Source organism: Amblyomma maculatum, chromosome 9, assembly GCF_055883805.1.
Source record: "Amblyomma maculatum isolate TAMU_Amacu chromosome 9, ASM5588380v1, whole genome shotgun sequence".
Classification (NCBI taxonomy): domain Eukaryota; kingdom Metazoa; phylum Arthropoda; class Arachnida; order Ixodida; family Ixodidae; genus Amblyomma; species Amblyomma maculatum.
Genome location: NC_139352.1, coordinates 102,862,107 through 102,887,546, shown reverse-complemented (window position 1 = coordinate 102,887,546; position 25,440 = coordinate 102,862,107).

Below are 25,440 nucleotides of genomic sequence, written 5' to 3'. Positions count from 1 at the left end.
AAGGCCTTAAAAATTACAGACCAATCAGCTTGCTGTCTGTTACGTATAATGTATTTACTAAGGTAATCGCTAATAGAATCAGGACAACCTTAGACTGCAATCAAGCAAAGGTTCAAGCAGGGTTTCGGAAACGGTGCTCTACTATCGATCATATCCATACCATCAATCAGGTGATAGAAAAATGCTCGGAATACAACCAGCCCTTATACATAGCATTCATTGATTACGAAAAAGCATGTGACTCAGTTGAAACCTCGGCGGTGATGCAGGCATTGCGAAATCAGGGTGTAGACGAGCCGTACGTGAAAGTGCTGGAAGATATATACAGTGGCTGCACAGCAACCATAGTTCTGCATAAAGAAAGTAACAAAATTCCCATAAAGAAAGGTGTTAGGCAAGGAGACACAATCTCCCCAGTACTATTCACAGCTTGTTTAGAGGAAGTATTCAGAGACTTGGAATGGGAGCAGTTAGGGATATAGGTAGATGAAGAATACCTCAGTCATCTTCGATTTGCTGATGACATTGCCTTGCTAAGCAACTCGGGGGATGAACTGCAAATAATGATTGATGACCTAGACAGGAAAAGTAGAAAGGTAGGCTTGAAAATCAATATGCAGAAGACTAAGGTAATGTTCAACAGCCTCGGGAAGGAACACCTGTTTACATTAAGTACCGAAGTACTGGAAGTAGTAGGCGAATATGTCTACTTAGGACAGGTAGTAACCGCAGATCCGGACCATGAAAAGGAAATAACAAGAAGAATAAGATTGGGATGGAGCGCATTTGGCAAGCACTCGCAGATTATGACTAGCAGCTTACCCGTATCGCTCAAGAGGAAAGTATACAACAGTTGCATCTTTCCTGCACTCACCTATGGGGCTGAAACGTGGAGGCTAACCAAGAGAGTTTTACTTACTTTGAGGACAACCCAGAAAGCTATGGAACGAAAAATGGTAGGGGTAACATTAAGAGATAGAAAGCGTGCAGAGTGGGTCAGAGAAATAACTCAAGTTACCGACATTCTAGTAGAAATTAAGAAGAAATGGACATGGGCAGGACATGTAGTGCGAAGAGAGGATAACCGATGGTCGCTGAGGGTAACAAACTGGATTCCAAGGAAAGGAAAGCGTAGCAAGGGGTTGCAGAAAGTTAGGTGGGCGGATGAGATTAAGAACTTCGCAGGGGTCAAGTGGATGCAGCTAGCACAGAACCGGGTTAAGTGGAGAAATATGGGAGAGGCCTTCGCCCTGCAGTGGGTATAATCACACTGATGATGATGATGAGTCCAAACCCACACTTCTCTCCTGGATTGTACTCTGCGTGACGTCATCGTAAGTTGTGTCGTAGGGTGTCAGTGCGCTGTTGGTCTTTAATACGCAGCCGTGCGAGTAGTCGGGCTTTCTCTGCACGCTGCAGGTAGGCGACGAACTTCAATGTTGTCCTCATTGGTTACGTGCAGCAGCATTGCGTCGAGCATCGTTGTGGGCTCCCTGCCATACACAAGCTTGAACGGGGTCGCTCTGGTCGTCTCCTGGACTGCCGTGTTATACGCGAAGATCACGTACAGCAAGATGGCGCCCCAGGCCTTGTGTTCAGCGTCGACGTACATGGCGACCATGTCAGCGATCGTTTGTTTAGATAGATAGATGGATTTATTAAAAAGAAAACGCAGGAAGGTTGGCCTGAATAATTAAAATCTGGCCTGCTACTCCGCACTGGCGAAGGGGAAAGAGAAAAGAAAGAAGATCATGATGGGTGACGATGTGGGAGAAGGCATATGAAATACATATCTACTGGCAGAGTGGCTTGCTTCACAAGCGCGAATCAAGTCCGCTGGCGTACAAAAAACGGCAAAGAGCACGCACTACCCGGACACCCTTCCCCTTGTCCTGCCAAGCGCCCAGCAACTGTTCCTCCGAGAGGCCTCTTGTCCAAACGCTTCAAAGAAGCGGCTCCGTAAATTCATTGGTTTGGGGATGGTACGCAGTTGTTCGTCGATGGATTGTATGACTGTATTGCAGGATGGCTTGTGACAACTCTGCCGTAAACACCGTTCCTCTGTCAGTGATGAGCCATTGTGAGGCACCATGTAGCAAGAGAATTTATTCGACAAAAAATTTGGCGACTTCAGCTGCGGTACCATTTGGTAGTGATTTTGCTTTGGCGTAACGGGTAAGGTAGTCAGTGGCCACGATGATCCACTTGTTACCCATAGATACAGGTGGAAAGGGGCCGAGGAGATCAATCCCAATTTTTTTAACGGGCAGGTGTGGGGGCGGAATCGGGTTTAGTAGTCTTGCTGGTCTGATCGGCGGCGTCTTGCGCTGTTGGCACGCACGACATGTCTAGACGTAGTGGGCAACTTCGACAGGCAGTCGAGGCCAGTGGTACTTCTCCCGGACTCGACGCAACGTGTGTGCAAATCCGAAATGGCCTGCTGTGGGCTCATCGTGCAACGCTTGTAGAATTTCCTACCGGAGGTTTTTAGGCACAACAAGAAGCTGCGCTGTCCTGTTTGGTGCACAGGTCTTCTTAACGAGAAGACCATTGCTCAACGCGAACGATGATAAATGTCGCCTGACCACAGCAGGAGGGTAAGCGTTCTTTCCTCCTAGGTAATCGGCTAGCGCTTTCAGCTCAGAGTCTGATCGCGGTTGTTCTGCGAAATTGCTGTCGCTTACCGGTCGTCTTCTTTCGGCGGCGCATCAACGGGGGCTCGTGACAAGCAGTCTGCCTCGGACTGCTTGTGGCCTGACTTGTAGATGACAATGATGCCGAATTGTTGAAGACGTAGACTCCATCGGGCAAGTCGGCCGGAGGAGTCTTTCAAGTTTGCCTGCCAGCAGAGCGCTTATTGATCGCTTACCATCTTGAATGGTGGCCGTATAAGTATACGGGTGGAACTTTGAAGTGGCTTAGATGATAACGAGGCACTCCTTCTCGGCCGTTGAGTAATTGGCTTCGGATTTCAAGAGCGACCTGATAGCATAAACGATTGTTTTCTCCTGTCCGGTATTCTTCCCAGTGAGAACGGCGCCTAGGCCTAGGCTGCTAGCGTCGGTATGTATCTCGGTCTCGGCGTTCTCAGTTAAAGTGTCCATCTCTGGAGGGGACTGTAGGCGGTGCTTAAGATCTTCGAAGATTTCAGCTGGCGGTGCTTAATTTCCATTTAAATGACACGTCTGCCTTTGTAAGCTGCGTCAAAGGTGAGCGAAAAGTTCTTAATGAATCGTCGGTATTACGCGCAAACTGCGAGCAATCGGCGCACAGCTTTCTTGTCACCTGGCTGTGGAAACTGCGCGATCGCAGCTATTTTTTGGGGTCGGGGCGGACTCCGTCCTTGCTGACAATATGACTCAGAAACAATATCTTTTCGTAGGCGAAGTGACACTTCTCTGCTTTCAACGTTAAACCTGAGGATATGATTGCGTCGAGTACTGTTCGAAGCCTTCTCAGATGGTCTTCAAAGTTTGACGAGAACACAACGACGTCATCCAAGTATACCAAACAAATCTGCCACTTTAACTTAGCAGGGTACAAGTGTAGGCCAGTTGGTGAGACATAAGAAAAATAAAACCACAGCAGGCACAGGAATGCCACTTTAAGCCAGCCAGGACAGTGTCCATTACCCGTTTAAACGTGACTGGCGCGGAGCATAATTCAAGTGACATTACCTTGAATTAGAAGAGGCCGTCCCCTATTATGAACGCCGTCTTCTCGCGGTCTCTTTCGTCGACCTCAATTTTCCAGTACCCACTCTTCAGGACCGTAGACGAGAACTACTTAGCGTTACAGAGCCGGTCCATTGTGTCGTCGATGTGGAGAAGCGGGCAGGAATCCTTGTTAATTATGCTATTCAAGCGGCGGTAATCAACGCAGAAGCGAAGTGTGCCGTCTCCACCAAAACGACTGGTGTCACCGAAGGGCTGTTCGATTACTGTATCACGTCATCACGCCGCATTTCATTAATTTGATCGCGTATAGCCTGGCATTCTCGCGGCGATACATGGTAGGGGCTTTGACATAGAGTTCGAGCGTTTTCGTCCGTGATGATGCGATGCTTTTTCAAACGAGTTTGCCGCACCTTCGACGCTAAGGAATAGCACTCGCTGTAGATTTCAAGAAGAGCGCCAATACGGTCTTGTCTGTTTCGGGGAAGCGCTGGGTTGATGTCGAAATAGGGCTGCTTGGCTCGGTTGGGTGTATCGTCTTCAAGTTGGCAGGGAAGGGCGAAAACTTCTCGGGTGTCCGCTAGCTATTAAAGGAAGGAAATCGTCATGCCCTTGTTCAGGTGCCGGTATGCTTTGGTGAAGTTCGTGAAGAGCACTTGAGCTTATCCATGACGGAAACGGACATGTCTATGCGATGCCAAATCCTCTATCCTATAACTGAGCGTTTCCTTCGACAACCCCTTCCGTGATTTCGATTTCTTTTGTAACCACAGGTATGATGACGCTTGATCTGGGCTGTCGGTCAATTTTACATCGAGGGCGTTAAGAGCGACGTGATATGTCGAAGTTCTTGCCGCATGTATGGCTCTGTTGGTCGATAGTTTGATGAGTTTGGATTGGAGGTCGATGATCGCCCGATGTCCATTCAGAAATTTTATGCCCAGAATCACGTCGCGGGAACACTACTGTAGGACGAAGAAGCTGGTAGGGTTGGTACGTTCATTTACTGTACCCTTGCGATGCATCGCCACGACGGCGTAATAAGGTTCCTACTATCTATGCGGACTAGCGGAAATGGTCGTCACTTTCTTGAGCTGACGGAAAAAGCTCCACTGATGACAAAGTAGTCGGCTTCTGTGTCCACTAGGGCTGGAACCATGCGTACGTCGACAGCAACGGCGAGGTTGTTTGTTCGTGCTCTCGTATTGCACGTTGCCTTCAGTGTTCGATATCTGCCTCGTCTCGTGCTGGGAGTTGCGGCCGGGGCACACCGTTGTTACTTCGCTGAGCGGCGATATTAGTATAACGTATGGTCACGTGGTCGTCGATGTCATCGTCGTGTGTAGTGGCGGGATATTTACTGATGCATCGTCACTTGTCGTCGCCGGTGGACGATCTTCATTAGTTCACCGTATAGCAGCCTCACCTCCAAAGATTCTGCGTTTAGTTTCCCCTACGGGGGCTTGGGGACCTTCCGCGCGCACTGTTATCGTAGTTACGGCCTGGCGACGCACAGCGGGCCCTGTACGGCGATGGGGACCTGAACCGACGGCTTGGTGGCACAATGTCACCGCCACGCAGATAGTTGTCGATTTCTTGCGGTCTTTCACCTGGGCGTGGTCATGAAGCGTCGACTGCAAATCCGCGGAGACCGGTTCCTCGCTACGCCCAGGGGCGCAGATTGTGGCCTGCTTCACAGCAGTGGAAGCATGATTGCCAGTTGTGCACAGTCCTCCAAGCACCGCACTTCCTGGGGCTTGGAGTCCGTTGATCGGCTTGGCGGGCGGGTGCAAGGGCGGCTTTCAGAAACAGGACGATAGTGGCGAGGGCTTGCAAAGTCATCACGTCAGGGCGAAGGGCGACGTAATGCAGCAGAGTAGTTAATCGCTGTTGCCTCTTGTGCTGAAACCGTCGGAGCCGTCGCGTGAGGAAGGCCCAGCGACTACTGGACTTCTTCACGGACGACGCCCGCAAGCGTCCCCACCTGAAGTTGTTGGGATGATGGCAGCCATCAGCGCAGCTCCTCCCACACGATCTCCGAGTTGAGGTCCCGAAGGCTCTCTCCGTTCGGAGATGCGCTGCTGTAGGGTCTTGTGTAGACCTTTTTTTTACCTTTTATTATTCCTCTCAGAATATGACGAAAAAAATGTAAAAGAAAGAGAGAGGGAGCCCGGACCAGCAAAGCTTTGCCAGGCTTAATCCAATTTAAGATAAAAGAAAAGGAGCTAAACGCCCAAAATAAAAAAAAATAATTTAGAAAAAAAAACATGGACATAAAAATGTAAAAAATGTACATTAAAGATACAAAAGGAAACAAAGATCACAACTGCCTAGTCACAATAGATAGATATATGAAATGGAAAAAGGATAAAGAAAGAAAGAAAAAGCGAAAGAAAAGCACAAAAAGATAAAGAAGCCCAGGAAAGAAGGAAGCAGAGAAGAAAATGTCCGTGGGTAGCCAGAAACTGCAAAAGAAGAGAGAACAGAAATATAAAAATTGTGCATTAACGATTAGCCAATTCGCAAAAAATACAACTTTAAAGTGAATATGTGAAAGACACTTAAGCCTAGAAAAAATAAATATATGTATATAAAGCGGTTACCAAAGTCTGCAATGAAATGAGAAAAAATAGTATTGAAAAACGTCGCGAATACGAAACTAATGGAGGCACAAAGAAACACAAAACATCACGCATAAAATCCTTGACAGCTTGAGAAGACGTCCATTACTATGAAATTATATAATAAAATTCTGTCCGAATCGATTGGGAGAAAGCTGTACATTACGTACACACAAAAAAGGAAAGAAAACTGAATTCTGAATTCTGAAAATATAATATACCGGTTTATAAAAAATAATTAAGGAAACATGAAAATGGAAAATGCGGATAAATGTATACATAAAAATTGGCCACAAAGAGGTGAACAGAGAAAAGAAAAGTAATGGTAATTACATTAGTAAATACCAAATGACAGATTTAAAAGGAAAAGAAAACAGAAAAGAAAAAGACAGAAGAAAAATGTTATGCAATACAGCTGATATCAGAAAATAGTCCAGTGCTGCATAACAAAGAGGAAGACAGCAGATGCGCTGTAAAGGGCATGCCCATTAAGAGCCTTTGTCGATCTCTTGGGCTCAAGCCTTGGTAAAGAAAGGTGCGTGGTGTCGGTATGACTCTGCCGCAATAAGGCAAATCCGTCAGGCGGGAGTGACTCAGACCGGTTGGAGCGCTGTAGCGTCAAATTCCGCCACGGTTTTTGGCGGATTTCTGAGAAGCCCTGCAAAAAGATACTGTTTAACCTCTCGCATTAAAAATTTCACTTTCTCACCTTCGGTCATGTTATGGTGGGCGCGGCGAAGAGGCGCTTAATCTCCTCTACGTAGATTAGGACAGGCTCGTTTGGGAGTTGAAGTCTTGATTGGAGGAGGGCTTGGGCTTTTTTTTGCAGACAAAACTTGCAAATGCCATAAAAACTCTGCTTTGAATGTCCTCCAATCCTTTAAAGAAGTCTCGTGATTTTCTAACCAAACTCGAGCATGTCCATGAAGAACAAAGTAGATGTCGTGTTAGCCCAGGCAGGGGGGGGGGGCGCCGTTGCACCCGCGCCGGAACGCTGCCAGAGAAAGCAGTCCAGACACCGAGCTCCCAAGCGACGAAATGAACCCCCGTTTATTCTCGCACTCCGCTTTTATACACTTGCGCCACACTTGCGCCACAGATACACTAGCGCCACTATCGCAGTCGCAGCTGCCAGCCAAGCCAAGCCAAACCAAAACAGATGATAACAGCACATCCCCCTTTTCAAGCACTATTAACTTTACATGCATACACTTCAAAATAACATTGGAACACACCCAAGAAAACACGACAGAACACAGTCACTCCAGCATCAGTCGTCCACGCCCAGCCTTATGGGTTTGCGAACAACTCTTCCAAATCTGGTCGTAGTTACAATTCTAGCTTGAGAATTGCCACCGTCAGTCTCTGTCTGAGTTAGAGGCACCAAAGCTTCCGGAGCTTCGTCAAATTGGTTGTCTACTCTAGTTACCAATCCGGCCCTGCTGGGCTGTTCCTGACTATCCGGAAATTCGTAGTTCCCGCTATCAACCCGGTCTTTTGGGAGACGGTTAAGCATTCTCCTGTTTCGACGGACTTCAACCCCGTTTTCCGTTTGAACACGGTATGAACGCGGCTGTGGTGCTGCTCCGAGCACTGTACCTTTGGTACGGAGATCAATCACCCACACCACATCACCTGCTTCCAGCTTTGGGAGATTTTTAGACCGGTGACGTCGGTCGAAGTGGCGGCTTTGCTCCTTTCTGACTTTACGGTCCTTGGCTGCCGATTCTTGCAGACAGCATTGTCCCGGATTGCGGTGCGAAGGCAGCATTGGGACTCTCGTCCTAAGCCTTCTACCCATCAGTATCTCCGCTGGGCTGACGTTCAAAACACCAGGCGTGGCCCTATAAGCCAGCAAGGCTAAGTAAGGGTCGTCCGATTTTAGAATGAGATTCTTAACCGTCTTTACCATACGTTCGACTTCCCCGTTTCCCTGGGGGTGCCTCGGACTCGAGGTGACATGACGGAAGCCATACAGTTTTGCAAATTTCTCGAACTCGGCACTGACAAATTGGGGACCATTGTCGGTCACCACACACTCGGGAATGCCATGTCTCGCAAAAATGCTTTTCCTTCGGCTTATCACGGTAGCAGACTTTGTTGACGGAAGAATGGCAATCTCTGGGTATCGCGAAAGATAGTCTACTACGACAAGATATTGCCGTCCCTGAATTTGGAACAGATCGACCCCTACTCTCTCCCAAGGAAAAGAGAGCGTTGGCGATGCAATCATCGGTTCGATCTGTTCTGGCGCATGCCTCGCGCAAACGCTGCACTGTTTCACGAATGACGCTATCTCAGTGCTAAGTCCCGGCCACCAGACAGAACCTTTAGCCACACTGCGGCATCGCGAGATGCCTTGGTGACCGTCATGCAGTTTGCTTAGCGCTTCCTTGCGAAGGGTCTGAGGAATGATAAGCCTCATACCTTTGAGCAGAAATCCGTTCACCAAAGTAATGCATGCACGTTCCTGCCAGTATGGCAGAAGATAACAGGGAACATTTTGTTTCCTGGGCCACCCTTTTTTGCACACTGTGCGCAAGCTTCGACACACTTCGTCGTTTGCTTGACCTTCTTTTACTCTTTTCAAGAAATCGTCGCCTGTCTCTAAACCCAGTAAACAAGCTTTCGAGTAAGCGGTTACCTCTGAGACAGTTAAACAGCTTTCCACTTTCGTACGAGCTAACGGCGAACGTGAAAGAGTATCAGCAGTGGTTAGCGATTTGCCTGGTACATATAATACAGAAAAACTGTATCGCATCAGGCGCAGACGAAAACGTTGAATTCTTGGGGGCATAGCGTCGATTGCCATGTGACCCAACAGCGACACCAAGGGCTTGTGGTCAGTTTCAAAAACAACTTCCAGACCACGTATATACTCATCAAACCTTTCCGCTGCCCACGTCAACGCCAGCGCCTCCTTTTCGATCTGGGAGTACCGTTGCTCGGTTTTGGTGAGCGAACGAGAAGCGAATGCAACTGGTCTACGTTGCCCGTCTTTTTGCTTTTGAAACAAAACTGCTCCCAGACCAAAAGACGATGCGTCAGCTGAAAGAGTGGTCTGTAGCGAAGCGTCGTACAAAGCCATGCATTGCGCTGAACAAATGAGCCCTTTGAGTTCTTGGAACGCTTTTTCCTGATTGCTGTCCCAGACCCAGTCCCTATCCTTGTGCAAAAGAACACGCATGGGAGCAGTCACTTGGGCTAAATGTGGCAGGAAGCGGCCCAAATGATTCGCCATGCCCAAAATGCTTCTAAGCTCAGTAACATTTCTGGGTGCTCTCAAATCTTTTATAGCACTGACCTTCGCTGGATCAGGATGAATACCTTCCTTATTCAGAATGTGACCCAAAAAACGCACTTGCCTAACCCCGAATAAGCATTTCTCTTTGTTTAATGTCACATTTGCCCTTGCTAGGCGTGTGATCACGTTACTTAAACGCTCATCGTGTTGAGCTTTGCTTTCGCCAAACACTAGGACATCGTCCATGAAATTAACGACCCCCGGAAGGCCACCTAGTATCTCAGACATTCTCTTTTGGAAGTATTCCGGAGCGGAGGTAATTCCAAAGGGTAGTCGCGTGAAACAGTATCTACCGAAGGGTGTTAAGAACGTGGTTAGCTCTTCCGAGTCTTTACTGAGTCGCACCTGGTGGAAGCCTGAGTTGGCATCGAGCTTTGAAAACCATTTCGCTCCCGACAGTGACCCTAGAGCTTGATCCACAGTTGGTAACGTAACTCGCTCTCGAACTACGCATTTGTTCAATTTAGTGAGGTCTACGCAAACTCTCAGGTCTCCTGAGGGCTTCACTACCGGAACTATTCCGGCGCACCATTCGGTGGGCCCATCCACTTTCCTGATTATGCCTAAACGCTCCATTTTATCTATTTCGCGCTTCAGGGACTCCCTCAGGGGAATTGGTACCCTGCGTGGAGCGCTTATGGCATGCGGGATAGCGCCAGCTTGTAGCCTGATGGTGTACTGCCCTGGCATCGTACCTAGACCGCGGAACATTTCTGGAAAACGCGTCTCGTACTGCAGGTTTCCCGAGTCGACCGCGTCTGCAAATTTCACGATACCTAAGACCTCAAGTGCAGGTAATCCTAGAAGGACGTCGCGTAACGGACTGACAACGTAGCATGTTTGATACACAGTTTTCTCTTTCCATGTGATCTCTGCTACGAATTTGCCTAGTACGTTAAGCTTACTGCCTCCTGCACCTAGCAAGATTTCATCGGTTTTTACCAGTCGGGACGGTAATCCTGGAAACGTTGCTGGTAATACTGACACTTCAGCACCTGAGTCAACCTTTGCAAAAATGGGCACAGAATTAATGCGCACCTGAACAAATCGCGCTTTTCTGCATGCATCTATTGATCCCACGAAAGTCTCTCCAGTTTCCTGGTTGACCGCTGAGACGCGTAGCTCTCCAGTTTCCTGGTTGACCGCTGAGACGCGTACCTTTCGTTGAGCGGAAGCCGTTGCTTTCTTCAAGCAGGCCTTTGCGAAATGTCCCTTCTTGCCACAGTGAAGACACTTGGCAGCTCTGGCTGGGCACATTGTCCTGGGGTGGGCGTCGCCACTGCAGAAAGGACACCGCACCTCCGGCGTTCGTTGCCCATGCTGCCGCACCTCCGGCGTTCGTTGCCCATGCAGACGTCCCTTGTGCCTCTGTTGAACCACCGCGTCCACATTGGGGTCCTGGTCACGAATTTCCGATGACTGATGGCTGTGCTGTCCTCGTAGAGTACATTGCTGCTGTTGGACGCTTTCCTTTAAGCGAGCCTTCGACAGCGCCGAAGCCAGCGTTAGCTGAGAATCCATTTGCAAATCTTCCGAGAGTTTTGCGTCGCGGAGCCCGACAACCAGTCTGTCTCGGATCATTCGTTCTTTTAGTTCACCGTAGTCGCAACGTTCCGCCAAGCCGTGTAGCGCAGTGACGAACTGGTCTACCGACTCTCCTGGCATTTGTACGCGTCTGTGAAAACAGGCGCTTTCGTACACGATGTTCCTCTCTTTTACGAAGTGCCCGTCGAACTTTTTCTTTACGGTTTCATAGTTCTTGGCGTCTTCGTCAGATAGTGAAAACGTCTTGAATATGTCACGAGCTTGCCTCCCCATTGTGTACAACAGCGTTCGTACCTGAGCCTCCCCGGAGCATTCGTTGAGTCCCGTTGCATATCGGAAGTCGTCGAAATGTTCGATCCACGCCGGCCACTCTGACGTGCGGTCAAAGTCCAGCGGTGGCGGTTGCTGCAGTCCATGCAGCCGCATTGAAGGCGTCTTCGACATCGTGGATGGAAGGTGCCTGGCTCAGTGCGAAGATTCTTGACCATCTGACATCATGTCGTAGACGGCCACTTCTGACACCATGTCGTGTTAGCCCAGGCAGGGGGGGGCGCCGTTGCACCCGCGCCGGAACGCTGCCAGAGAAAGCAGTCCAGACACCGAGCTCCCAAGCGACGAAATGAACCCCCGTTTATTCTCGCACTCCGCTTTTATACACTTGCGCCACACTTGCGCCACAGATACACTAGCGCCACTATCGCAGTCGCAGCTGCCAGCCAAGCCAAGCCAAACCAAAACAGATGATAACAGCACAGTAGACTTGCTTGAGTTTCGCAACGTCGTTCTAGCCCTTGAATTCTGTCACACGGTCGAAAAGGTCCATCCAGTCTTCGTCACCTTCAGGGGGCAGTCCTTAGAAGATGGAGGGCTGTCGTGGCTGCAGAAAGATAACCGGTGCTGTTTAATGGGCCATTTCTAAAGTTGATGCCTTCCGAGGTCGAACGGGGTCGGGCAGCAGACAGTGTTCTGGTTGGAGCCCTGAAGTCGGCAGCTGGCTCGGTGACCTGTAGGCTGGTCCCCCAGGGCGACAGGAGCTAGGCTGAGGTATTCGCTTGAGGGATCAAGGGCAGCACCCCCACCAGATGTCATGTGGTGGTGACAAAATCGATGACACAAATGAAAAGTCTATGATTGCCCTGAAGAAATTCTTTACTGGGCTGACTTGCGCACGCAAAAGAACTAAACGATTCCGCGGCGGCGACAGCAGCAATCGGGTTCGTCTATCGTAGAACGAAGAATGCCTATCGCACGCGTAAACGCTCAATTTAAAGGCGGTTTAGAACCATCTAGATGACGTCGCAAACAGTTACTAGCACATCCTGAAACATTGTAGAAACATATGCTAGTGGCCAGAATCTTCGAGACAGATCTCGGCGCATCTTGCGCGACTGAGAAGATGATAAAGGTGCGTCTCGCGACAACAAGCATTAACAAACAACGAATACAGAATAGATACGCGTGCCAGAATCACAGTGATAAGGCCGCATGCCGGCGGCTGCTAAAAAACAACATTTTTGAAGATTTCGCGGCAATATCTCTGAACGACTTCTTATACATGGGCTGTGGTCTTTGATTCTAAGCCTGATCTACAATGTCTTCGACTGGTCTTGAGCATGGCGATCATGAGTAACATGGCATTACAAGAGGGTCACAACACCATGGGGGAATCCTGGGAGAGAATTAGCTGGCAATGCTTTTTGATCAGCTTGTGATACATCAATATTGTCCACATACCATTGACAATAGCCGACGCAGCAAGGCACCTTCAGCTGCTCGCCCAAAACGTGACTACAGAGTGATCGTCACACCTGGAGGCTACACATCCCACTCGCACCCCTTTGGCCAACTAATTAAACTGGAAATACCATTCAGCCTTGTTTTGATGAAATTTTTATACGTCTTCACCTTTTCACGAATTTTGCCTTGTAAATTGTTAGCTCATCCTTACTATTTTTCATTTGTTATCATTCCTTGTGCTTTAACTTTCTTGTATGGCTGATTTTTAGTCTAATGACCGTTCTTGCGCAGCATTAGTGTTGTGTTCCGGCCTTTCAACTTTCTTTCTGCTTTGTCCTGGTAAAAATACGCGACTACTCAGATTGTGATCTTCAATATAGATGCGCTTCAGCGTACATGCCCTTCCGTCAAATATAAAGCGCGGATAAAAACCCGTCCAAATTAAAGTTGAAAGTTCATCCCAGTGGCATGTCTGCGTATCTCATCGCTTAGTCTTCATCTGCCATCGCTGCGATAGTTATGCTTGGCAATAAATGTATACTATACTCCATTTCTCCTTCATGGATCACTGGCTTGTCGTGGCGGAGGGGCTTGCGAAACTCGATAGTCGTGAGCTCTGCTGTGTAGGGCCACCCAAGATTGGCAGAGAGTTCTGACAAAATGTGATTCACTGGAGAAGGCAATGGCAACCCACTCCAGTATTTCCTGCCAAGAAAACCCTATGACCAGTCACAATAGCATTAATGATAAGGCGCCAGAAGATGAGCCCCCCAGGTTGGAAAGCGTCCCACATGTTACTGGGAATGAACAAAGGGCGATTCCTAGTAGCTCCCTGACGAACGAAGCGTCTGGGCTAAAGCCAAAAGGACGGATGTGTCGGGAAGCGACTGGAAAGCCCGATGTAGCAAGGAGATATATCACATAGCAACATGGAATGTAAGATCTATGACGCAATGTAAACTGGATGTCGTCAAGCGAGAAATGGACAGATTGAACATTGATATCTTGGGCATCAGCGAGCTCAAGTGGACCGGAATAGGAGAATTTATTTCCGGCGACCATTATGTCTTTTATTGTGGGCACGAATAGATGAAAAGGAATGTGGTCGCTATCATAGTAAACAGAAGAATGGGCAAAGACGTGCTCAGGTACAACCCCAACAACGACCGAATGATTTCACTTCGGATCCAAGGTCACCCTTTCAACATAACAGTTATCCAAGTCTATGCACCAACCACTACTGCTGAAGAAGCTGACGTTGAGAGATTTTATGCTGACCTGCAATGCCTTTTAGACCGCACTGCATCATCAGACGTCCTTTTTCTCATAGGAGACTGGAATGATAAGGTGGGGAGTGAAGAAATATCCGGAATTACAGGCAAATTCGGTCTTGGTGAGCCAAATGAAGCTGGACAGCGGCTAGTAGAGTTTTGTCAAGAAAACAACCTGACCATAGCGAATACTCATTTTCAACAGCACGAGAGGCGCCTCACATAGACTTCACCGGACGGTCTGTACAGGAATCAGATTCATTATATTCTTTGCGGCAGAGATGGAGAAGCGCTATACAAGCAGTAAAGATGGGCCTGGGGCCGGTTGTGCCACCGATCATCAGCTTCTTGTTGCCAAATTTAAGCTTCGATTGAAGCCCTTTCAAGTATCATCAGCCTGACTATACCCACTGCAGGGCGAAGGCCTCTCCCATATTTCTCCACTTAACCCGGTTCTGTGCTAGCTGCATCCACTTGACCCCTGCGAAGTTCTTAATCTCATCCGCCCACCTAACTTTCTGCAACCCCCTGCTACGCTTTCCTTTCCTTGGAATCCAGTTCGTTACCCTCAGCGACCATCGGTTATCCTCTCTTCGCACTGCATGTCCTGCCCATGTCCATTTCTTCTTCTTAATTTCTACTAGAATGTCGGTAACTTGAGTTATTTATCTGACCCACTCTGCACGCTTTCTATCTCTTAATGTTACCCCTACCATTTTTCGTTCCATAGCCCTCTGGGTTGTCCTCAACGTAAGTAAAACTCTCCTGGTTAGCCTCCACGTTTCAGCCCCATAGGTGAGAGCAGGAAAGATGCAACTGTTGTATACATTCCTCTTGAGTGATACCGTAAGCTGCTAGTCATAATCTGCGAGTGTTTGCCAAATGCGCTTCATCCCAATCCTATTCTTTTTGTTATTTCCTTTTCATAATCCGGATCTTCGGTTACTACCTGTCTTAAGCAGACATATTCGCCTACTACTTCCATTACTTCGCTACCCAACGTAAACTGCTGTTGCTTCCCGAGTCTTCTGCATATTGATTTTCAAGCCTACCTTTCTACTTTTCCTGTCTGGGTCATTGATCATTATTTTCAGTCCATTCCGCGAGTTGCTTAGCAAGGCAATGTCATTAGCAAATCGCAGATTACTGAGATATTCTCCATCTACCCTTATCCTTAACTGCTCCCATTCCAAGTCTCTGAAAACTCCCTCTAAGCAAGCTGTGAATAGTACTGGGGAGATCGTGTCTTCTTGCCTAACACCTTTCTTTATGACAATTTTGTTACTTCCTTTATGCAGAACAATGGTTGCTGTGCAGCCACTATATATCTCTTCCAGCACTTTCACCTACGGCTCGTCTACCCCCTGATTTCGCATTGCCTGCATCACCGCCGAGGTTTCAACTGAGTCAAATGCTTTTTCGTAATCAATGAATGCTATGTATAAGGGCTGGTTATATTCCGAGCATTTTTCTATCACCTGATTGATGGTATGGATATAATCGATAGTAGAGTACCGTTTCTGAAGACCTGCTTGATCCTTTGCTTGATTGCAGTCTAAAGTTGTCCTGATTCTATTAGCGATTACCTTAGTAAATACATTATACGTAACAGACAGCAAGCTGATTGGTCTGTAATTTTTAAGGCCTTTAGCGTCCCATTTCTTATGAATGAGGATAATGTTTGCATTATTCCATGGTTCCGGTACCATCGATGACACCAGGCACTGCGTATACACGGTGGCCAGCTTTTCTAGCACGATATACCCCCGTCCTTCAGCAAATCTGTAGTTGTCTGAACCTCTCCAGCTGATTTCCCCCTTTTCATGGTTTCTAATGCTATCTTGACCTCGCCCTTCGCCACTGGTGGAACGTCTGACTTTGTATCCCTACAGCCAGTCTCATTACGGTCCTGACTACTTTGGCTACTGTAGAGGTCTGTATAAAACTCCTCGGCTACTTCGACTATATTGTCCATATTCGTGATGACGTTGCCCGCCTTGTCCCTTATCGCATACATCTGGTTTTTGAATATGCCCAATTTCTTCTTTACCGCTTTAAGTCTTCCTCCCTTCTTAACAGCATGCTCAATTTTCTCCATGTTATACTTCCTTATATCGGCCAAGTTGCGCTTATTGATTAGCTTTGATATCTCGGCCAATTCTATCTGGTCTATTGGATTGGAAGCTTTCATACTCTGGCCTTTCTTAATCAAATCTTTCGTCTCCTTAGACAGCTTACCGGTATCCTCTCTAACTGTCCTACCGCCTACTTCTACCGCGCACTCAGTAATGATATCTCTGAAATTATTGTTCCTTGCCTCTAGGGTAATGTCGCCATCCTCTGTTAGAGCTGAATATCTATTCTGTAGCGAGACCCTGAGCTCTTCTGCCCTCCCCCTCACCGCTAATTCGTTGATGGGTTTCTTACTTACTAATCTATTGCGTTCCTTCTTCAGATTTAGGCTAATTCGGGACCTCACCATCCTGTGGTCACTGCATCGCACGTTCCCGATTACCTCTACATGTTGCATATTGGCGGAGGTTGAACACTGTATGAAGTCAATTTTATTTTTAGTCTCCCCGTTAGGACTTTTCCATGTCCATTTCCGGTTCTTCCGTTTGCTGAAGAAGGTATTCATGATTCTTAAGTGATCGCGCTCTGCAAACTCAACTAGTAACTCCCCCCTGCTTTTCCTAGAACCAATGCCATAGCCACCTACTGCCCGGTCTCCTGCCTGCTTTTTCCCTACCTTGGCATTGAAGTCGCCCATTAGTACAGTATACTGCGTCTTTACTTTTTTCATTGCCGATTCTACATCTTCGTAGAAGCTTTCAACTGCCTGGTCATCATAACTACATGTATGTGCATAGACCTGTACAACATTCAATTTATACCGCTTATTAAGCCTAATTACAATGCCTACCATTCTCTCATTATTACTATAGAATTCATCTATATTACCCGCTATATATTTATTGACAAGGAAACCTACTCCTAGTTGTCGCCTGTCTGGTAAACTTCGGTAACACAGTACATGCCCATCCTTCAGTACCGTATATGCCTCATTCGGCCTCCTAACCTCACTAAGCCCTATGACATCCAATTTCCTACCCTCTGGTTCCTCTAACAGCACTGATAAACTAGCTTGACTGGCTAGGGTTCTAGCGTTAAACGTTGCCAGGGTCAGTTTCCAATGGCGGCCTGTCCAGCGGAGCCAGGAATTCTTAGCACCCCCTTTTGCGTCACAGGTCTGACCGCCGTCTTGGTCAGTTGTTCCGCAGCCGCTGGTGACTGAGGGCCAGAGTTTTATGGAGCTTATCATGAAAGGTTGCGGCCAATTACTGCACCGGGGTGGCCAACTCCTGTTCTAGTGAGGAAGTGCGTTTCGGAGGTGTTCACCGGCATCAGGTCGCACCCCAAACCTCTTTATGCAACTCCATCGACACGCGGATTTTTTTTTTATCTGGGAAGTAGCTGCGTGGCACCGAAATTTTAACCCTTGTCCTCTTAGATGCGAGGATGATGTTCTACCGCTACGCCGCCGATTCCATCAGAATATTCTGTGGAAGTGAGGAATCGATTTCAAGAATGAGATCTAGAAGAAAGAGAGCGTGAAGAGATGTGGACTGATGTTCGTGATATAATACAAAAAGTTTCTACTAAGGTAGTTCCAAAGCAAAAAAAAAAGCAAGAAAGCAATCTGATTGTCTGAAGAGGCTTTTCAAATAGCTGAGGAAAGGAGGATGACAAACGTTATGGGGGAAAGAGAAAGCTACAAGGTTCTCAATGCGGATTTTCAGAAAATAGTAAGAGATTAGAATGCCTTCCTGAACATACAGTGCCAAGCAGTTGAGGACAACAGCCAATTGAGGAACACAAGAGCTATGTATAAGACCATCTAAGATATCGAAGGAAGCTTCTGTGCTAAGCTGGGCGTGATAAAGGACAAACGAGGCAGGGACTTCATTGAAGCCTCAGAGATAAAGAAGAGGTGGCAGGAATACACAAAACTGTACAAGAAGGACCCGGCTGTGCAAACCCAACATAAGACGGTTGTGATTACTGATCTCGAGCCGGGCATCCTGAAGAGTGAAGTTGAATGGGCCTTAGCCAGCCTTGCTAAGAACAATGCTAGCGGAATTGATGGCATTCCAGCTGCATTGCTTCAAAATCTCAACCATGCCGACGCTGTTACCGTTCTGTATACATTATGTCAGAAACTTTGTACAACCCTGCAGAGGCCACAGAATTGGAGGAGGTCAGTTTACATACCCATCCCAAAGAAAGGCAGTGCCAAAGATTGTTCCAACTACCGCACTATCTCGCTTATTTCGCATGCTAGCAAGGTGATGTTGAAAATCCTCCAAGGAAGGCTGCAGCAGTATGTGGATCTGGAGCTTCCGGACGTGCAAGCTGGGTTTCGCAAGGGCAGAGGAACTAGAGACCTGATTGCCAATCTTCGCTGGTTCACGGCAAAAGCATGAGAGTTCCAGAAACGGATCTACTTCTGCTTTATTAGTTATGCGAAAGCGTTTGACTGCGTAGATCACAGCAGATTGTGGCAAGCTCTCCAAGAGATGGGAGTTCCAATTCCCCTCATCTTCTCCTCAGGAACCTGTATGAAGGGCAACAGGCCACAGTCAGAAATGGGCATGGTCTTACTGATTGGTTTCTGATTGGGAAAGGAGTGAGACAAGGCTGCACACTGTCGCCCTGCCTATTTAACCTATACGCTGAGTGCATCATGAGGAAGACCGGTCTGGACGAGTCTTCAGCTGGAGTGGAGATTACTGGGAAACCTATCAACAACCTTAGATATGCGGATGATACCACTTTAATGGCAGAAAGTGAAGTGGAACTCAGTAGACTTTTGATGCGCGTACAAGAAGAGAGTGAGAAGCTTGGGCTTAAACTGAACATTGAAACGACAAAGGTCATGGCGTCTTGCCCTATCAAGTCCTGGAGCATCAAGGGACAAGATTTGGAAGCTGTGACAGATTTTCTCTTCTTAGGCTCCAAGATTACCCCGGAAGGAGACTGCAGCCATGAAATTAGGAGGCGCCTGCTTCTGGGAAAGAGAGTCATGGCTAGCCTTGACCGCCTAGTAAAGAGCAGAGACATTAGACTGTCAACCAAGATCCGTATAACTCGTGATATGGTATTTCCAGTTGTGATGTATGGATGCGAGAGTTGTACTGTGAAGAAGGCTGACCGCCGAAGAATTGATGCGTTTGAATTGTGGAGCTGGCGGAGACTCTTGAGAGTTCCTTGGACGGCCAAAGATTAAATCAGTTGATATTGTCGACCATAAACCCTGACAGCTCACTGGAGGGTCAAATTCTAAAGTTAAAGCTCAGCTACTTTGGTCATCTGATGAGAAGAAAGGAGTCACTGGAGAAAGATTCGATGTTGGGAAAGGTTGAGGGTCACACCGGAGAAGGGGTAGGCAGCGAACGCGATGGTTAGATGGCATCCTCGAGGCGCTGCAGATGAACATATGTGATGTTAGGAAGATAGTGAGAGACCGGAAAGCATGGCGTGATATGGTCCATAGGGTCACGAAGAGTCGGACACGACTGAACGACTGAACTGAACTGAACTGATACTTCATTTAGTTCACATCGCCGCTAGATCCAAATCCTCGAGTGACTGTGATAGTTCTGACTTGAAATCTTTCATATCAGCACACTAGGTGTGTCAGTATCGCGGCTTGTATTATTGTCGCGTTTAAGTGGTTAAATAGAAAATTTAGAGTTTCACAGTTGATTACGGGCAGCTTTCGTACGGCGAGGTGTCGTTATCACTGTCGTCCGCACGCAACAAACTTATATATCTCCCATGACGGATTTAGGTAGGCCTATCAATATAACGTATGTGGAGCAGCGTGTTTACTCCAGCTCTCCACGGTGTAATCTGGTCAAGAAAACTGAAACCTGTGGCATTAGTCCACGCGCTGACTCTGTAATATGGTGATCGACCAGCTCGCTACAGCAAGTGCAAGCAGTACTAAACGAAACGTTTACACACACTTGGGCGATGCTAGAGTTGTACACCTTATATGCTGAGGAACACAACGATCATTATGATGCTTGTCAACATAAATAGTTTTCAGCGGATATTGGGTCGAATTCTCTGCATAGTTGGTTGTCATACCTCCGGTATTGCGCACAGTCTGTAACTTTGTATAAAACTGCACCTCTGATGCTTGCCTCCCACTTCGCTCATGCGGAAGCCAGCATGGCGAATTCGTTTTCGACAGCAGAGAGTTGGCGGCGCTAGAGCATCGTGAAACAATTCTGTTGAAAAGTGTACACTGGCTATTTTTTATTAGCAAAATTGCCGTTATCGCATGCATGAAGTATGAAGGGGGGTGTTCCTTGCGGCGAATTGCCACTCTGTATATTACCGGGAAAGCAAGCCCCAGAAAGTGACAAGTTAGACGAAAGTCCATGGTTATTAAAACGGGACATTTTCGGCTTTTCCCCTTGCATTAGAAAAGCGTGCCCACACTGGACTAATTCAAAACAATGAACGCATCAATACCGACACTGCAGAAATGCTTTGTAGCCAGTAACAGATTACTTGAATTGTTAAATATTTCAGTTTCTCAAGTGCCACACTGTGAACGTTGAGTTTCGATTTTTTCAGTGAATCATTTAAATGTTTATACGTTGCGTACGTTGCGGCAAGATAACACAAAAGAACGCCAGCGTTGCCACCCAAAAACCTTGAGACTGAAATCTTGCGAAACGAAGTGGCGTCCGTGTGCTGTGCGATGTCAGCCCACGTTAAAGATCCCCAGGTGGTCGAAATTACTCCGCAGTCCTCCACTACGGCCCCCGTTTCTCTCTTTCCACTTTCACTCCCACCTTCAACCCTTCCCTTACGGCGCGGTTCAGGTGTCCACAGAGCAAGTGTGACAGATACTGCGCCTTTCCCTTTCTATGAACCAACCAACCAACCAACCAACAAAGTTTCCAGCAAGGCTTCCCACGTAGATAAGGAGAGAAGCGAAAGGAGCGGTTACACATCCTCGCAATCTCACGACCGGACTTGCACGCGTCTGCCACCGCAACTCTTATTTACCTCAGCCGCGTCAGGTACAGCTTTCTTTCCCCAGTAGTCTACGGCTTACGCCAAGGCTCAAGCGGTCGGAAACATGGTATTGTCATCGGGTGACTAAACTAGCGCTTGATTTCTACACAGTTCAAGATTGTGGAGATGTGAAAGTGATAATCGCTTACCTAAATTTTTTCTTCAAAGGCTTACTGCACTTTCAATATTTGAGAACTGTTTTTAAGACGAACGCCTTCCTCATTGACTGATTTATAGGAAGGGAAAGGCGCGGTAACTCTCTTTTTTTTTTCTTTGGACACCTCAACCGCGCCGTAAGGGTAGGGAGGAAGGTGGAAGTGAAAGTGGAAGGAGAGAAAGAGGAGCCGTAGTGGAGGGCTGCGGAGTACTTTCGACCAACTGGGAATCTTTAACGTGCTCTGACATAGCACAGCACACGGACGCCTGTTCGTTTCGCCTCCATTGAACCAACGCCTTTCTAGACTCATGGAACGAAATCCCGCGGGCGAGAATTGTGCGCGATATTTGTGGGCGAGATTGGTTGGTTGGTTGGTTCACAGGAAGGGAAAGGGGCAGTATCTGTCACACTTGGTCTGTGGACACCTGAACCGCGCCGTAAGGAAAGGGAGGAAGGTGGGAGTGAAAGTGGAAAGAGAGAAAGGGGAGCCGTAGTGGAGGGCTACGGAATAATTTCGACCACCTGGGGATCTTTAACGTGCGCTGACATCGCACAGCACACGGACGCCACTTCGTTTCACCTCCATCGAAAAGCAGCCGCCGAGGTGGGGTTTGAACCCGGGAACTCCGGCACAGTAGTCGGGCGTCTTACCACTACGCCACCCCGGCGGTGCTCGAGATCTGTCATATTCGTCAATTCGACGAGATTGGTTCGTGTCTAGCGTTCCTGCCGTCTTCATTGCCACACTTGAACGCGCTCCAAGGAGCGCCACACAGCAGAAGCGATGGTGTACGTCCAAACACGCCGGAGAAAGACAATCAGATATTTCGCTATTTCTTTCCTGTAAACCAAATATAACTATATGTAGCACAGCAACGAACGCCGATAATAGGCAAAAGATGTTGTTGTGGCTGCAGAAAGAAAGAAAAGAAATGCACGGGCCTGCTACTGGCTCTGTAGCTGAGCCACCTCCACTTCCTCGTACGGACAGAAGAGGAAATAGACAAGAAAGAAAAAAAGGAAAAGGGAGAGAAAGACGCGCGCCGCAACAACAGCCGTCGTCCGCCACCACCACCTAAGCGGTGGCGGGTGCGATGATGGCCTACAACAGATAAAATTCGGTGGCTGGCTAGCCCCCGCCGCAAGCGGTGTTTACCTACCGTCTCAGCCCCGTAGGGCCAGGAACTGCCACCCTTCACCACCCCTCAGGCAAAAGATGAGAGGCAAAACATGACCGAGGACTGGTAGGCTTCCGCGTCTCCCCTCTAACGAGAGGTATAAGAGACCACCAAATTTTTAAGGGGTGCGGTTAAAAGTATTTTATGTGTTGTTAGCAAAAAAATACAGATAACAGACAGACCACCATCAGGCAATAATATGCGAGGAGTTAATAAACGTCAATATACCCTACACGCTTTGTGATACACGCCTATAATTGCTCGCAATCTTTTTTTGCATCTATTCCAGTTTTCTCTAATGGCATGCTTGCACCGCAACCCGGTTCTCTTGAGGGACTTTTTTTAGCGGTCGATCTGTTCGTAGTTGGGAGCCTGCCGGAGGTGTTGAAAGGAGGATGACGGGGTGATGAGTCATGTGTGCCTCTGGGGCAGGGCACTTCGGGTGTCAAACCTCCCTCCCATCTGGCAACGGTGGGCATGGCATTGCCATATCCCTCATCGTGGCGACCGATTACCCGACTCGTAGCCACATTGCTCGTTCGTAGGGCGCGAATTTACCTGCAGGTTTTTTTAGCCCATACGAGTCCTACGCGGTACCTGGACGATCGGTGTTTGCTTCGCTGGCACTAACGAGAGACGTTTTTGTTCCTAACAGATCACTGGAGCTTTCGTTTGCTTCGACCAGGCGAAGGCCATTAAAAGTATTTTATGTGTTGTTAGCAAAAAAATGCAGATAACAGACAAACGATCATCAGGCAATAAGATGCGAGGGGTTGATAAACATCAATATATCCTTCACGCTTTGTGATACACGCTGCAAATTCCTACAATCTTTTTTCGCATCTATTCCGGTTTTCTTTAATGGCATGCATGCACTACAATCCTCTTGAAGACCATTTTTAGCGCTTTATTATGCATCTATGGCTTTTTGCTCGGGATTTCAATTGTGTTTTATACACAATACGCGACATCAAGGGGCCTGGGGCCACAGTGGGAGCCGAATAGATCGCGTTTACATCCCCTCCGCCATGGCACCTGACTTTCTACAGTGTGAGGTATTGCCTTTCCCACCAGGTCTTAAACTAAGGGATCACTTCCCGGTCACGGTCACTCTGCGGGCAGCGCCGGGCCGTGCAAGCAGCCCCTTGATGTGGCGCATGGATCAGTGGTACTACGCGATGAATAGTGCTTTCTTTTTTCTTTATTTATTCTTTATTCAATGATTACCCCGCTTAGCCCGAGGGCGCTACAGCAGGGGGGTTACAGAGTGGAAAAAAACACATCTTCATTTATGGAGCACACTTGATGACTTGAAAGCCGATTCCATTCACTGATGGATCGAACAAAAAGGAACTGGCATACATGTTAGTTCTGGCACTGTATTCTAAAATTTTAAAACAATGATCTGTGCGAGCAGAAACATAATGTGGCCTATGTAAGTATATTTCCTTTCGAATGCCTGTTTTGTTGTGGTAAATTTGGTACAACAGTTTAAGTCTTAATTTCCTTCTTCGAGAGGAGAGGGTTTCCCATCCTAATTCATTTTTCATGACAGTGCAGCTATCAGTTCTCGAGTACCGACACAGGACAAACCTTGCTGCTCTATTTTGAATGTTTTCAATTTTATTGCTGAGTTTTATTTGCCAAGGGTCCCATACGGCACAAGCGTATTCGAGCAGTGGTCGAACGTAGGTTAAGTAGGCTATTGATTTCAAACAAGGCGGCACGTGTTTCAGATTTCGCTGTATAAAGTTTAAGGTCCTGGCGGCTTTTGCAACTACGGTATCCACATGTGTATTCCATGAACAGTCGGCGGTAAGTGTCACACCTAAGTATTTATGCGCCACTTTTTGTGTCACTACAATACCGCTGATGCTATACTGTGAGGCTAATTTATGTTTTTTACGTGAAAACGTAACATGAACACATTTTTTAGTATTTAACTTCATTTTCCATTTAGAACACCATTCAAGAACACATGATAAGTCACTTTGTAACTGGGCAACGTCGTCTTGATTTCTAATTTGTCTATATAAAACACAATCATCGGCAAACAACCGTATACTGGAATTGATTCCGGAACAAATGTCATTTATATATATTAAGAACAAAAGTGGTCCTAAAACTGAGCCCTGTGGGACACCTGATGTTATGTCTACAAAACTAGATTTCATTCCATTTAATACCACGCACTGTCGGCGGGAAGATAAATAACTTTCGATCCAGGCAAGTATTGTAGGATTAATATTTAATGCAGCAAGTTTTCTTAAAAGCAATGGGTGCGAAACAGTATCAAATGCCTTATGAAAATCCAGGAAAACGCGATCGATTTGGCCACCCTTGTCAAGATTGAATACAAGGTCATGATAAAATTCAATAAGTTGTGTCGTGCAAGATAAGCCCTTACGGAACCCATGTTGTTCTGAAGCCAGTAAGTTGTTTGCAGATAAGTGTGTTATTATCTCTTTATATAAAATGTGTTCTATTACTTTGCACGGTATGGATGTAAGTGAGATAGGCCTATAGTTGGCGACTTCTTTTTTTGACCCCCCCTTATGAATGGGAACAATGTGTGCAATTTTCCAATCATCTGGAAGGGCACCGCAAGATAGCGACTTGTTGTAGATTACATAGAGATAAAGAGAAATAGGTTCAGCACAATGTTTTAGAATTCGAGGAGAAATGCCATCTGGTCCGCTTGCCTTATTATCGTTAATTTTATTTATTAGTGCTCTGATTCCATTCACAGATAGCTCTACTGGTTTCATAGCCTGAACAGCACTTATTTGATGTAAAGGACTGCAGCTGTGCTTTGGTAAGTATACCGACCGGAAGTAGTTATTCAAGCAAGTAGCCTT